This window comes from Canis lupus, chromosome 3 (assembly GCF_048164855.1).
Source record: "Canis lupus baileyi chromosome 3, mCanLup2.hap1, whole genome shotgun sequence".
NCBI lineage: Eukaryota > Metazoa > Chordata > Mammalia > Carnivora > Canidae > Canis > Canis lupus.
Genome location: NC_132840.1, coordinates 27,152,378 through 27,164,008, shown reverse-complemented (window position 1 = coordinate 27,164,008; position 11,631 = coordinate 27,152,378). Strand labels below are relative to the sequence as shown.

The 11,631-nt window shown below is 43.4% G+C and overlaps 1 long non-coding RNA gene across 6 annotated transcripts in view; it reads left to right on the top strand.

The window, feature by feature from the left end:
• Window positions 1-11,631, top strand: part of LOC140630143 (uncharacterized) — a 61,978-nt gene that overhangs the window by 24,651 nt on the left and 25,696 nt on the right. Inside the window, exon 4 of one of the 6 annotated variants that reach the window (XR_012027939.1) lies at window positions 4,913-6,883. The exons of 4 other annotated variants lie outside the window; for them this stretch is intronic. This is a non-coding gene — a long non-coding RNA (uncharacterized lncRNA). Of the gene's footprint in view, window positions 1-4,912; window positions 6,884-11,631 lie in introns of those variants that run through there. One more of the 6 variants, XR_012027948.1, reaches the window with a different exon arrangement.

Genomic DNA, 11,631 nt, shown 5'->3' with positions numbered 1-11,631 from the left:
TAGACAAGCAGCTGTGCTGGATGTTGGCTTACATGGTGTGGTGAGGAAAACCCCACAATCCCTGCCTTCAAGGGGCAGGAAGGGAGGCAGTCGTGACAGAATTATCTGAATATGTAATTATGAAATGGGATAGCCACGTAAAGGGGAGGGGATCTGATCTAGTCCAGGGCTCAGGAAGGTTCTTCTCAGGAAGTGATGCTGGAGCTGTGCTTTGAAGGTGGAGTGAGCAGGAAATAGGCACCTGCGGTGGGCGGGGCAGGGGCTGGAGAGACCTTAGCCCTGGCAAGCCCTGAGGCCCTGAGGAGCTGGGTGTGTCCAGAGACAGGAGGGGAGGTGTTTCCAGCTGGAATGTGAAGGATGACATTGAAGGGAAGTGGGGATGGACACAGAGACTAGAGTTCCAGATTAAGGCGAGGCAGTCAGACAGGCAGCAAGCAATTACTTATGTTGTGTTTCTAGACTCTTTGTCCACAGCTATGAATAAGACGGCTACCCAAGGCCTAGGTGCATAGCTCACGGTTCTTTAAGCTTTGCCATTTTCTTGGATGAATTCACCACTCATCATGGGGAAGTTTCCTTGATTGGCTCTTTCACCTGTCCATTTATTCCACAGATAGTCACCGAGCACCTATGATGTGCAGGCTAGTAAATAAGCTAATCTCAGATGCTGATGACTTTTTGGAAGTGAACAAAGAGGGGAAAGGGTGGAGAGATGACCGGGCTCTGTGTTGGGAGCTAGCGTGGCAAGAACTCTGAGTAGCCACCTTGAGGGTGGCAGCAGGGGAGCGGTGTACGCCCCTGAAAGTGGAATAGACTCTTCATCGTCATCCTCAGGGCAGAGGGAAGTTGAAAATGGTTTTCAGTCAGGAAGTGGCTCCATCAGGTTTGTGGTTGGGAAAGGTCCCTCTGGCTTCTCTGGGGATGATGAAGCCAGGGCTGCTGAGAAGACCTCAGAGGTCACAGGAGGTCATTTCTGTGGTCCAGGTGGGATGAGGGCATCCTAAGGACTGGAGGCAGTGAACACTCAGCGAGGTAGGTGGATGGCTCCAAGGAATTCTAGAAGGATAATCCACAAGACCTGGCAAAGGATGGGTCAGGTCCGGGCAGGGGGGACCCAAGAGGTAGTCCCAGGTCCCATGAGTAGAACTGGAGAGTGCGCTATTTAATGAGAAACAGCCCAGAAGAGCCGTGCCCTGGGAAAAGACCTTGAGTTCAGTCACAGAGCACTGGGTGAGAGAGAGGAAAGTCATGAGGAGGGACCCTGGTTTCCAGCTTACACTACCTAGAAAGATGGTGCTGTTTTGTGGCAAACATCCTTCCTCACTTGTCATTGGCCTTTTACCTTTTGGGGGTATGGGGTTAATTCAGCTCACCGTGAAAGAGTGGCTCGCTTGTACATTTATTAATGTTGACGTGAGATATATCCAGATCATAGATTTTGGGGCCACGCTACACCCTTATGTTAAAAAAATAAAGTCCTCGGTGTGCTCTAAGCAATAATACAAGGCCATGCCTGGACACAGGGTCGAGCTCACCACTTCTTCTAGCAGCCAGAGAAACTGAGTTTGTTTCACGATCAACTCCCACGCCACCGTCTTCCTCAAATCCTTGAATCCCAGATGTGACTGAAAAGAACCTCGGACCGTGAGTTGCCGCTGCTCCCTGAAGGCCGAGCACCTGCTGAATCCTTAAACAATTACAAAAACAACAATTTCGCTGGTTCCCGGCTGTGAGCCACAAAAATTAATTACATCACCTGTAAAATTAGCCGGTGTTTTGCCTCCAAAGGTCAATGTTCAGGTCGAGAAATGGTTTAGTGCTTTCAAACACAGGGCTCAGCACATAAATATTTATCACAGGGACTCATTGTACACGGCGTGTTTACCTTATCAGGCAGTTACCTGGGGCAAAGAGTCCACTGTCTGCTTCCTGTCCCAATTTCTCTTGCCCAAGACCTTGGGCAATTGTTTATTTGACAGAGTGTTCTGTCCCATTCCCTTTCTTCTGGGAATAAAGGCGCAGCCTGCTAATCAAGCACATCACCTGGTCCACAAATACCTGGGGAGAGTTCTAGGTGTTTGCTTGAGAGATCCAACAACGGTTATGAAAGAGAAAACTTCTGTGACACCCACAGGAAGAGCAGCGAACATGCCTTTCTCCATCCCCGACTCCTGTTTTGTTTTGGTTAGTGTTTCGAAAGCTCTCCGAGGATTCTGGAATGCCCAAGATCTTGAGAGTGAAGGCCATGTAACAGACACGGGCGCACAGCGATCACAAACATGATTTGTGGCAAAAACACAGCCTTCTTTTTATTACTGTTTTCTATGTTTATGAAGCAGGAATGTTAGAGAAACATTGGCCAAGTTGGCTTGAATCTGGCCACATATTTGTTTTGGCCACTCTTAGCTTTTATTTCAAAAGTTCTCATACTCCCCAGCTCGGGCGATTGTTACATAAGAAAGCCCTGCTGGGCCCTGCGCCAAAAATTCAACTCAGCATTTTTCTGCCTCCCCATGGTGGTCTGGGGAATGGGTTTGTGAGCCTGTGGAACAGAAGTCTCAGGGTAAATTAAATGAGCTGATGTGCAAGGAGCCTCTCACAACATAGTGTTTTTCAGGTGTTGGTTTTCTTAGACCCCAATGTCTGGTTCTCACTAATCAATCATTACATCCCCTGCGTGGATTTATCAGAATCTCTTAGCCTTGTCTATCCGAGTAGCTACTAACTGTTAAAATTTCCTAGCAACTCTGCACTGTTAGATTTTTGCTGGGTTTTTTTTTTTTTTGTAAGATTTTAGTTATTTTTTTAAAATAATGCTTGACTTCAAATGGTTTTTTTTAAAGACTTTATTTATTTGTTCATAGAGACAGAGACAGAGAGAGAGAGAGAGGCAGAGACACAGGCAGAGGGAGAAGCAGGCACCATGCAAAGAGCCTGACATGGGACTTGATCCAGGGTCTCTAGGATCACGCCCGGGCTGCAGGCGGCGCTAAACCGCTGTGCCACCAGGGCTGCCCTAGATTTTAGTTATTTATTCATGAGAGAGAGAGGCAGAGACATAGGCAAAGGGAGAAGCAGGCTCCCTGCGGAGAGCCTGATTGCGGGACTCGATCCCAGGACCCAAGGATCATGACCTGAGCCAGAGGCAGATGCTCAACCGCTGAGCCACCCGGGTGCCCATTTCCAGTGTTTTGTGGAAATTCGTGGCTACATGCACTGTTAGGTTTTAATTTGCAGATATTCTAATTTGCATTTAATTTGGTCATTTCTATTTCTTCTTTCTGAATGGCCTGCTGTCCTTTGCCTACTTTTTTCTGGAGTTTTTTTTTGGAGTTTTAATGTCATATAGAATATCAGACCTTCTTTCAGTAGGTAAAATCACCAGTTATCCATCAGGCACTGCTCTAGTCCTGGGCCTTGTGCACGGTTCTTCTGTTTGTTTTAAATATATCCCTTCCAGGTGTCATAAGATAGTATTTCTACCTTTGGAAAAAACAAATTCATATTGATATCCAGTGATTCCACAAGGACAGGGCTTGTGTGTCGGTGAATTCCAGCACCCAGACAAGCCTGGACCACGTAGACATTTAAAAAATTTGTCTAATAAACAGAAAATCCATCAAGAAATTATTCTCTATTTTTCCCTAGAGGCATCCTTTTTCTAAGAGAAAGAAAAAAGGTCCTAACCTCTTTATTCTAACCTCAGTATCAACCTCTCATTCTCCTGATTATTTTAGTGCTTTTTCAAGATATTTTCTTAACATACAATAACTAAGAATGCATATGCTATCCTAGATTGTATACAAACATGGGAACATATGTGTTTTATGAGTTTTTGGCCACAGCAACCTATTAGCCAGTGTCTTCATTGGAATGATCCACTTGACCTCCCTGAAAACTGATATAATGGAACTTATTACCCTATCCTTATAATTTTGCCAGATTTCCCCAATTCATTAGCTTGTACCTGTCAACCCCAAAACAAGTTTTCAGGGCTACAAAATCTTTACGCATATGGTGAATGGGTCATGCCCACATCTGTAGAATGAACTGAGGAATTTTGAGACGATCCCTCCTGCTCCAGAATCTTTCCCACATTCAAGATGAATCTCGCCTGAGTTCCATTATTTATTGAGTGCTGACTTTGTATCTGGTATTATGTGAGGCACCAGCAGCAGAGATTTGTGCCTGGGGGCTAAAGATTTCCAGGCATTCTCTTTTAAAAAGTAAGTTCAACCAGGAATGGACATCACATTAATCATGGATGCCTGAATCAATTTATGAGGTCCCTCAGGTTTACCAGACCCCAAAGGGGTGGAGTCAGGATTCCCACCCAGGTAGCCTGGTGCCATAGAACCCAAACAAGTGTGGCCTTGTACATCATGGGGAGGTCACCCACGTATTTACTGCAGTGGTCCTGCCATTCTCCAACATGTTTGGAATTACTCTCTTGGAATTTGATCAGAAACCGAAGGACTCGGAATCTAATTATGGCTCTCCCTAGTAAGTCGCTAAGAGGCCATAAGTCAATCACTTCACTTCTCCAGCCCCCTTTCCTCATTTGTAAAATGAGATCAAACCTCATGTCTGATGAGATTCCCTCCAGCTCTAATGACCTGCAGTCCTGTCTTAACCATGGCATTTCCTTTCATTAGAAGCTTGGTTTTTGTGCTCTCTTCTGTAAAATAGGGATATTTAAACTTGCCTAGCCTGTCTTGCTGGGTTGCTGGATGTGAATTACATGACATAATAGCTTTAAAATCATTGAAGGGAACAGGAGATGGATATAGGTTCCGGTCTTGGGATTTATGTCATCCAATGTCAGGCCACTGCTACTTCTAGGCTCAATTCAGTTTGAAGTTCAGTTAATAACAGTTTTTGGAACATCTACTCTGTGTCCATACTTCCCCAGGCTCTGGAGGAACAGTGAATACATGGATTCAGCACCCGAGTGAGACATAGACACCGAAATGAGTCAACAGACTCTACAAGTTCATCTAAGATGAGGGAAGCACTGTCAAGGACACCAGCCAAGGGCTGAGCTGAAGACTAACAGTCCACCCCGGTTGGCTCAGTCATCTTAGAGGAGGGTCTATTTGAGACCTAAAGCCTCCCCACCCCAAAGATATGTCAAAGTCCTAACCCCCAGTACCTATGAGTGTGACCTTTGGAAGTGAGGTCATTGCAGATGGAGTTGGTTAAGATGAGGTGATACTGGACTAGGGTGGGCCCTTAATCCACTGTGACTGGCGTCCTCAGAAGAAAAGACAACAAATGCAGAGGAGAACCCCTTTGAAGACAGAGGCAGAGACTGGAGCAAGGCATCTGCAAGCCCAGGAATGCCAAGGATTGCTGGCAACACAGAAAGCTAGAACAGGCAAGCAAGGATCCAGCCCTGCTGGTTTCAGAGGGAACACAGCTCTGACAACACCTTGGTTTTGGACTTCTGGTTGCTGGAATTGTGAGACATTTGTGTTGTTTTGAGCCACTCAGTTTGTGGTCATTCCTTAAGGCAGCCCCAGGACACTAGCATTAATGTGTAGGAGCCAGGCACAGAAAAAATGGGAGAAGAGGGTCCCAGGGCTGATGGAACAGCATTGGCAGTGGCTGTAAGGAGGCATAACCCTGGCGAGTTCAAGGAAATGTAAGAAAGCTTGCAAGGCCCAGCCCCGTCTGCTACTAGGGCCGCCAGGGAACATGTCTGGTTGTTAATGATGGCACTAGGAGATGGTAGAGGGTGCCAAGCAGAATAGCAGGACGAGCCTGGTAAGAAGGCTGTGTGTAGGAAGAGGATGGGGTGGTGGGAGGGGAGCCCAGAATCTGGAAGCTGGTGCCCCTGCTCTAGGATGGTGCAGTGAGAGAGTGGCGATGGAAAGTTCTGGAAAGTATGATAGAAAAACTGAGTGGACTGGGGGCAAATCTGGTGCAAATATGTTCAAATTATAAATAAAGGCTTTAAATAAGTTGGTGTTCAGGCTGGTGATATTCTTCGTGAGTGGGCGAGAATTGGGGAGGAGCAGGTTCGAGGGGGGAGGGGATACCTAGAGTTTGCTGATCTGTTATTATTTGGCTCAGTCTTTTGTCTTATTCATCAAACTTGGCTCCAAAGGACTTGGCAGATTCTATAATTCAGGCCCCCTCATCCTCCTCCAAAGAGATGCAGGAGCCCCCGAGGCAGATATTCAGGAGAGAGTCTTGTCCTGCAAAGGAATTTCAATCATGTCCTTTCAAAGGGTGTAATCATTTGACTAAATCTCCTACTTTGAAGAGGAAAACACCTTTTGAATATGTAAGTTCTGGTGTGTTTATAAAAACAGTCCATCGAATTGCTTTATAGCCATTCCCTCTGAGTCCAGGTTTGAAAACATCATGTCCATGCATGTCCTCAAGGTGCTTAGCTTCATTATCAAAGGCTGTTTGCTTCTAAATAAATAATAAATGTATTTTCCCATTCCCACTTAATTAGGAACTTTATAAGCTACCCATGAGCTAAGAGTCTCATGATTAAAACAGCATGTAGCCGGAAATTCAAAACAGCAGTGCATGTGGCTCTCATAGCTCGAGACTCCGTTTTTCTAAGAGTTGTAGTAATGTTCATGATAACAGAAAGAGGCACTAGCTACTGTAGTAGCCATTTATATATGAAATGCTCTGTAAGATAAGGCTGGGGAAAAGACTCTAAATACAGTGTTGGGGATGGCAATAAAAAGGTAGAGGCAAAAAAAAAAAAAAAAAAAAAGGTAGAGGCAGCCAGTGCAAAATGGAACTTGATTATATCTCAAAACTATGTAAACACCCAGACCCCCTTCCTTCTCACTCTCCCTGGTTGATGTCATCACCTCCCAGAGCTTTACTTATTATCACACAGGCTGGTGGCCCTTAACTTAAATTGTCATTGCCCGGTCCTGCTCCTGAGCTTCAGACCGGGGCCCCTTGTGTCCTGTTAGGTAAGTCCTTGCAGTCCAAGGCTCCTGAATGGAATGTGCCCCAACAGAACTCTCATCTTCCCACCCACCCACCCACCCACACCTGCTCTTCCCTGGGCTCTTGCCTGGTTTCCCCGCCCCAAGCAGCATCAGGCCTCAGGGGGCTGTTCCTGATCATCTGCCATTGTCCCCGCCACCATCTTTTGTCACCTGCATCATTGTCAGCTCTCCCTGGCTCACTCCAGTCCTCTACCTTCTTTTTTTTTTTTTAATTTTTATTTATTTATGATAGTCACAGAGAGAGAGAGAGAGGCAGAGACATAGGCAGAGGGAGAAGCAGGCTCCATGCACTGGGAGCCCGACGTGGGATTCGATCCCGGGTCTCCAGGATCGTGCCCTGGGCCAAAGGCAGGCGCCAAACCGCTGCGCCACCCAGGGATCCCTCTACCTTCTGATCTATTGTCTGCATTGCAGGCAGGATAATCTTTCATGAATGCAAATTTACTCATGTCATATTCTTTTCTTTCTTTTTTTTTTTTCATGTCATGTTCTTTAAAAGAAAGAAAACAACTCTTTGATATCCTTTCCTTTATTACTCTAAAGAGAAGCCCAATTTCCTTAACTTGGCACTCTGGTCTAATTCCGCCTCCCCGTTCAGGGACACTCTCCCCTCCAATCTCCCCTGACCTTGGGACTGAGTCCAGTGCCCCCATGGTGCCCGCGTACCCTGTTGCTCTGTAGAGACACACATTTTACAATGCATGGAGACCGCCTGTTTACCAGGTGACTTATTTTCACATGTGGGTGCATGGAAACATCAATTTCCCTCTTCCTCTTCAATCAAATTTGACTCCTAACCCCCATCCTGCTAGGGAAGCAGGAAAGTTAATATCACTCATTCTTGGGGTTCCCGATGCTCCCTCATCCTGGCCCAGTGCTCCAGTCAGAGTGAAACATTGGAGGCAGTCATCTGAGGGTACCATAACTCCAGATACCCTTGCCCCCACCCACTCTGCTCCCGGCCATTCCTGGACACTGGCCTCTCAACCCAGACTGGAGCCCTGGTGCCCAACTGCCTCCAGGAGGAATGGAGTTGCTCTCTATCCTCTGACCAATCTCAGGGGCTCTTTCCAACCAGGGACAGCCAGCTCTATCTCCCCAGTGGGTTCAGGTTTTTCTAGAACACAGAAGGTGGCTTCTTGATAATTTCTGCCACAAAAACCTCCTCTGGGGAGGACTCAGTACTGGAGATGGGAAAGTACAATGAGCCCAACGTGGGTTGCCATCCCTGTAAGTTATCCTGGACTTGCCTCCCTTCACTCAGCAGTGACCTCGAGGACAAGGCCATGTCCCTTTCTAACTGCCTGACACAGTGCCTGGTAATCAGAGGAAGATCAGTGATGAAGTATCACTCCAGACCTACCAGATGTGCAAAGATGAAGAAGTCTGATGGGGCCAAGTGTCTCCAAGGATGTGGAGAATCAAGAGCCCTGAGACACTGTGGAGGGATTATAAATCCCTTTTGGGAGCAGACAAAAATACCAAGTAAAGTCAAGAATTTCATCCTGACATCCCACTTACAGTGTAAATCTGGAGAAACTTCTGCCCAGGGGCATGTGAGTGATCACACAGATGTTTGTTGCAGCATTGTTGATGACAGCAAAGTACTTCAAAGAATATGGACATCCATCAACAGGTCAAGTAAATTATAAAATATCTTTACGTAGAGTGGTATTCAGCTGTGGGCTTCCACGTGTTTGTTCATGTTCTCCTTAACGAGATTTTGTGAAACTATGTCCCCCTCCTCATATTTTTAATTTGACATCTGAAATAGCTCATTTTAAGTTTAACAACCAGGAGAAGTCATTTTTAGGGCACTATAAGTACACACATTTTAAAAACACCTCTTCCATTATTACTCTTTTGACGATATCCAGTGGCATCTGAATGGGTTGATTGGATGTATTTTACAATGTATTTTTTAAAACATATGAAGAAACTCTTGTTTAATAGACATTTTAAAAAATTATTTGGGGGTCGTTATAATGAAAGATTCACAGCAAGTACATCACTTTAAATATTTTCTACCATGTATTGCGTGACTATCAAAGAAAATCAAATAATGAGTCTAAAAAGGTAGAAACAGAAAGCATGAAAGCAGGAGGAATATCTGGATCTACTGGAGCTGCAAGAGCCAGCTGGAGAATGTAGCAAGCCTTGAATGTTAATCTTAGTAAATTGTGAAATGGAAGTTAACAGTCTGGAAAATAAAAAGTCATTTAGATATGTTATTTTAATAAATGATGAAATGGAAGTAAACAGTCTTAAAAATGAAAAATTGTTTAGATATGTGACTTTAATAAATAATGTCTTAAACAGAGCTCAATGTTTTTCTTTCCTCCTAAGAAAGAAATGTTTCAGCTATTAAAGTCAACATGGGGGTGCCTGGGTGGCTCAGTCAGTTAGGCATCTGCCTTTGGCTCAGGTCATGATCCCAGGGTCCTGCACACAGTAAGCTCCCTGAGCAGATGCTTTTCCCTCTGCTTCTGTGCCACCACCACCTGTGCTCTCTCTCTCTCAAATAAGTAAATAAAATCTTAAAAAAAAAAAAAAAAGCCAACATGAATGCAGTGAATGATGAAGTGCTTGAACTTACTTGTAGATAAATCTACGAAAAAAAAGAAAAAGACACAAGGACAAGAAAATGATGAATAACAAATAGGGAAAATTATCAATTTCAAGATTAAAAGTATTAGCCTGTTTTCAAAATTGTATGTGAATGTATGTAATTTAAGAAAAAAGTATGAAAAAATTTGAAAACTTCTGAGTTATTCCAACTTACTAAATCCTGAAACTTGGCCAGTGAGGTTTACAGAGTTTGTGGATGAAGGATGAAGAAAAAATTAATAAATTAAGCCAGTTTATTAAAATGACATTTGAAGAAAATATTTACCACTTATTTGATAATAAAGATGTTGAATTTTTAAGCAATCTCAGGCAGTATAAAAGCAGCTAGAAACAATTGTAATGTGATTGCTGTTAGTCCAGTAGAAGTTGAGAGAGGATTCAGCATCTTGACCAATATGGTTGATGTTGAGAAAATTTCCAGTTCTGGAGACTATAGATAACCTAACAACTATTCCATTAATAGAAATCTTTTGAAAAATTTGGTGCTGCCAACAATTATTTTTTAAATGGTAAAATCAGCCTAACTCATACAAATATTAGATGAACATATGTCAAGATTTTATTTAACTGATTAGCTGATGCAGAAACCAATAAGATGTTACAATCCACTCAAAGGAGAATTCAGAGAGCACACTATGTAGAAAATGAAAAGTGCCAAAATGAATAAATGTGCAAATTGATGCAAAGCAGGTCAATATCCTATCTTATCTCCACAGGACAACATTAATTTGCATTTCTGTGCACAAAGATCAATTATATTACTATCAGTTTCCACAACATACTGAACTGTGAACAAAACAAAGGTGCATATAAGCCCTAAGGACTGGAGACACCGATATTCTCTTCTTGACCATTTCCAATTTCTTAGTTTCTTAGTTTTTCCTGACACTGTCATTCCTCATGTCCAGTGACAGCTTGGACCTGCTGGCAGTGTCATATGGCTGGTGATAGCCATGCCTAACAAACAAAAATTGTCCCTACAATTTCCAAACATCAACAAATAATTTTAACATGATGATTGATTTGATGAGTGATCTATGTTATAACTTATCACTTTGTAACCAATATAAAAATATATTTTGAGACTGGGTGGCTCAGCAGTTTAGCACTTGCCTTCGGCCCAGGGCGTGATCCTGGAGTCCCAGGCTCGAGTCCCATGTTGGCTCCCTGAATGGGGCCTGCTTATCCCTCTGCCTGTGTCTCTGCCTCTCTCTCTCTCTCTCTCTGTTTCTCATGAATAAATAAATAAAATCTTTTAAAAATATATATATTATAAATATATATTTATATCAAGATATAAAAGGCATATTTAAATTTTGACACATTTCATAAAATGTTATATATAATACATGCTATACTATATATGTTTTATATGGTGATTTACATATTTCTATTATTTGTATATTTATTTTTAATATATTATCATTATATATTTCTGTTACTATGACATTATCAAATTTTTGGATCTGCCTCCAGCATCCACACAGACAGATACACACATTCTTGTGTGTAAGAACTGGATACAATGCAGAGAAATGCCAGGGATAAAGAAAGCCTCCACATTCAGGCAGATTATAGTGAAATATAGCTCTCACTTATAAGTAGAGAGACATTCAGTTTATATGAAATCTATAAACCACAAACAACATGGTAGGTCTCAATGTACTACCATTGACCCAGTGGGTCACATCTAAAATCCAAGTATTGTCTTGGATTCTTCTCTCTCACATTCCACAACCAGTCCGTCCAAAAGCCCTGCCATCCAGGGCTGCCAAAATATATTCATTTCAAAATATATTCACTGTTCTTCAGATAATGGTGAATGGGAATTCTCCCCATCTCCATCTCCATCTGGTCTCTTCTGGGCAGGTGCAGTGGTCTCCTGACAGCCTTCACTTCCTTGCTTCCCCCACTATGACCCATTCCTTGCTTTGCAGGCAAGGTGATTTTTAAACAGCAAATCAGATGTCATCATTCCCCTTATGCCCGTCAGTGGCCCTCTTAGACCTGTTGTCTA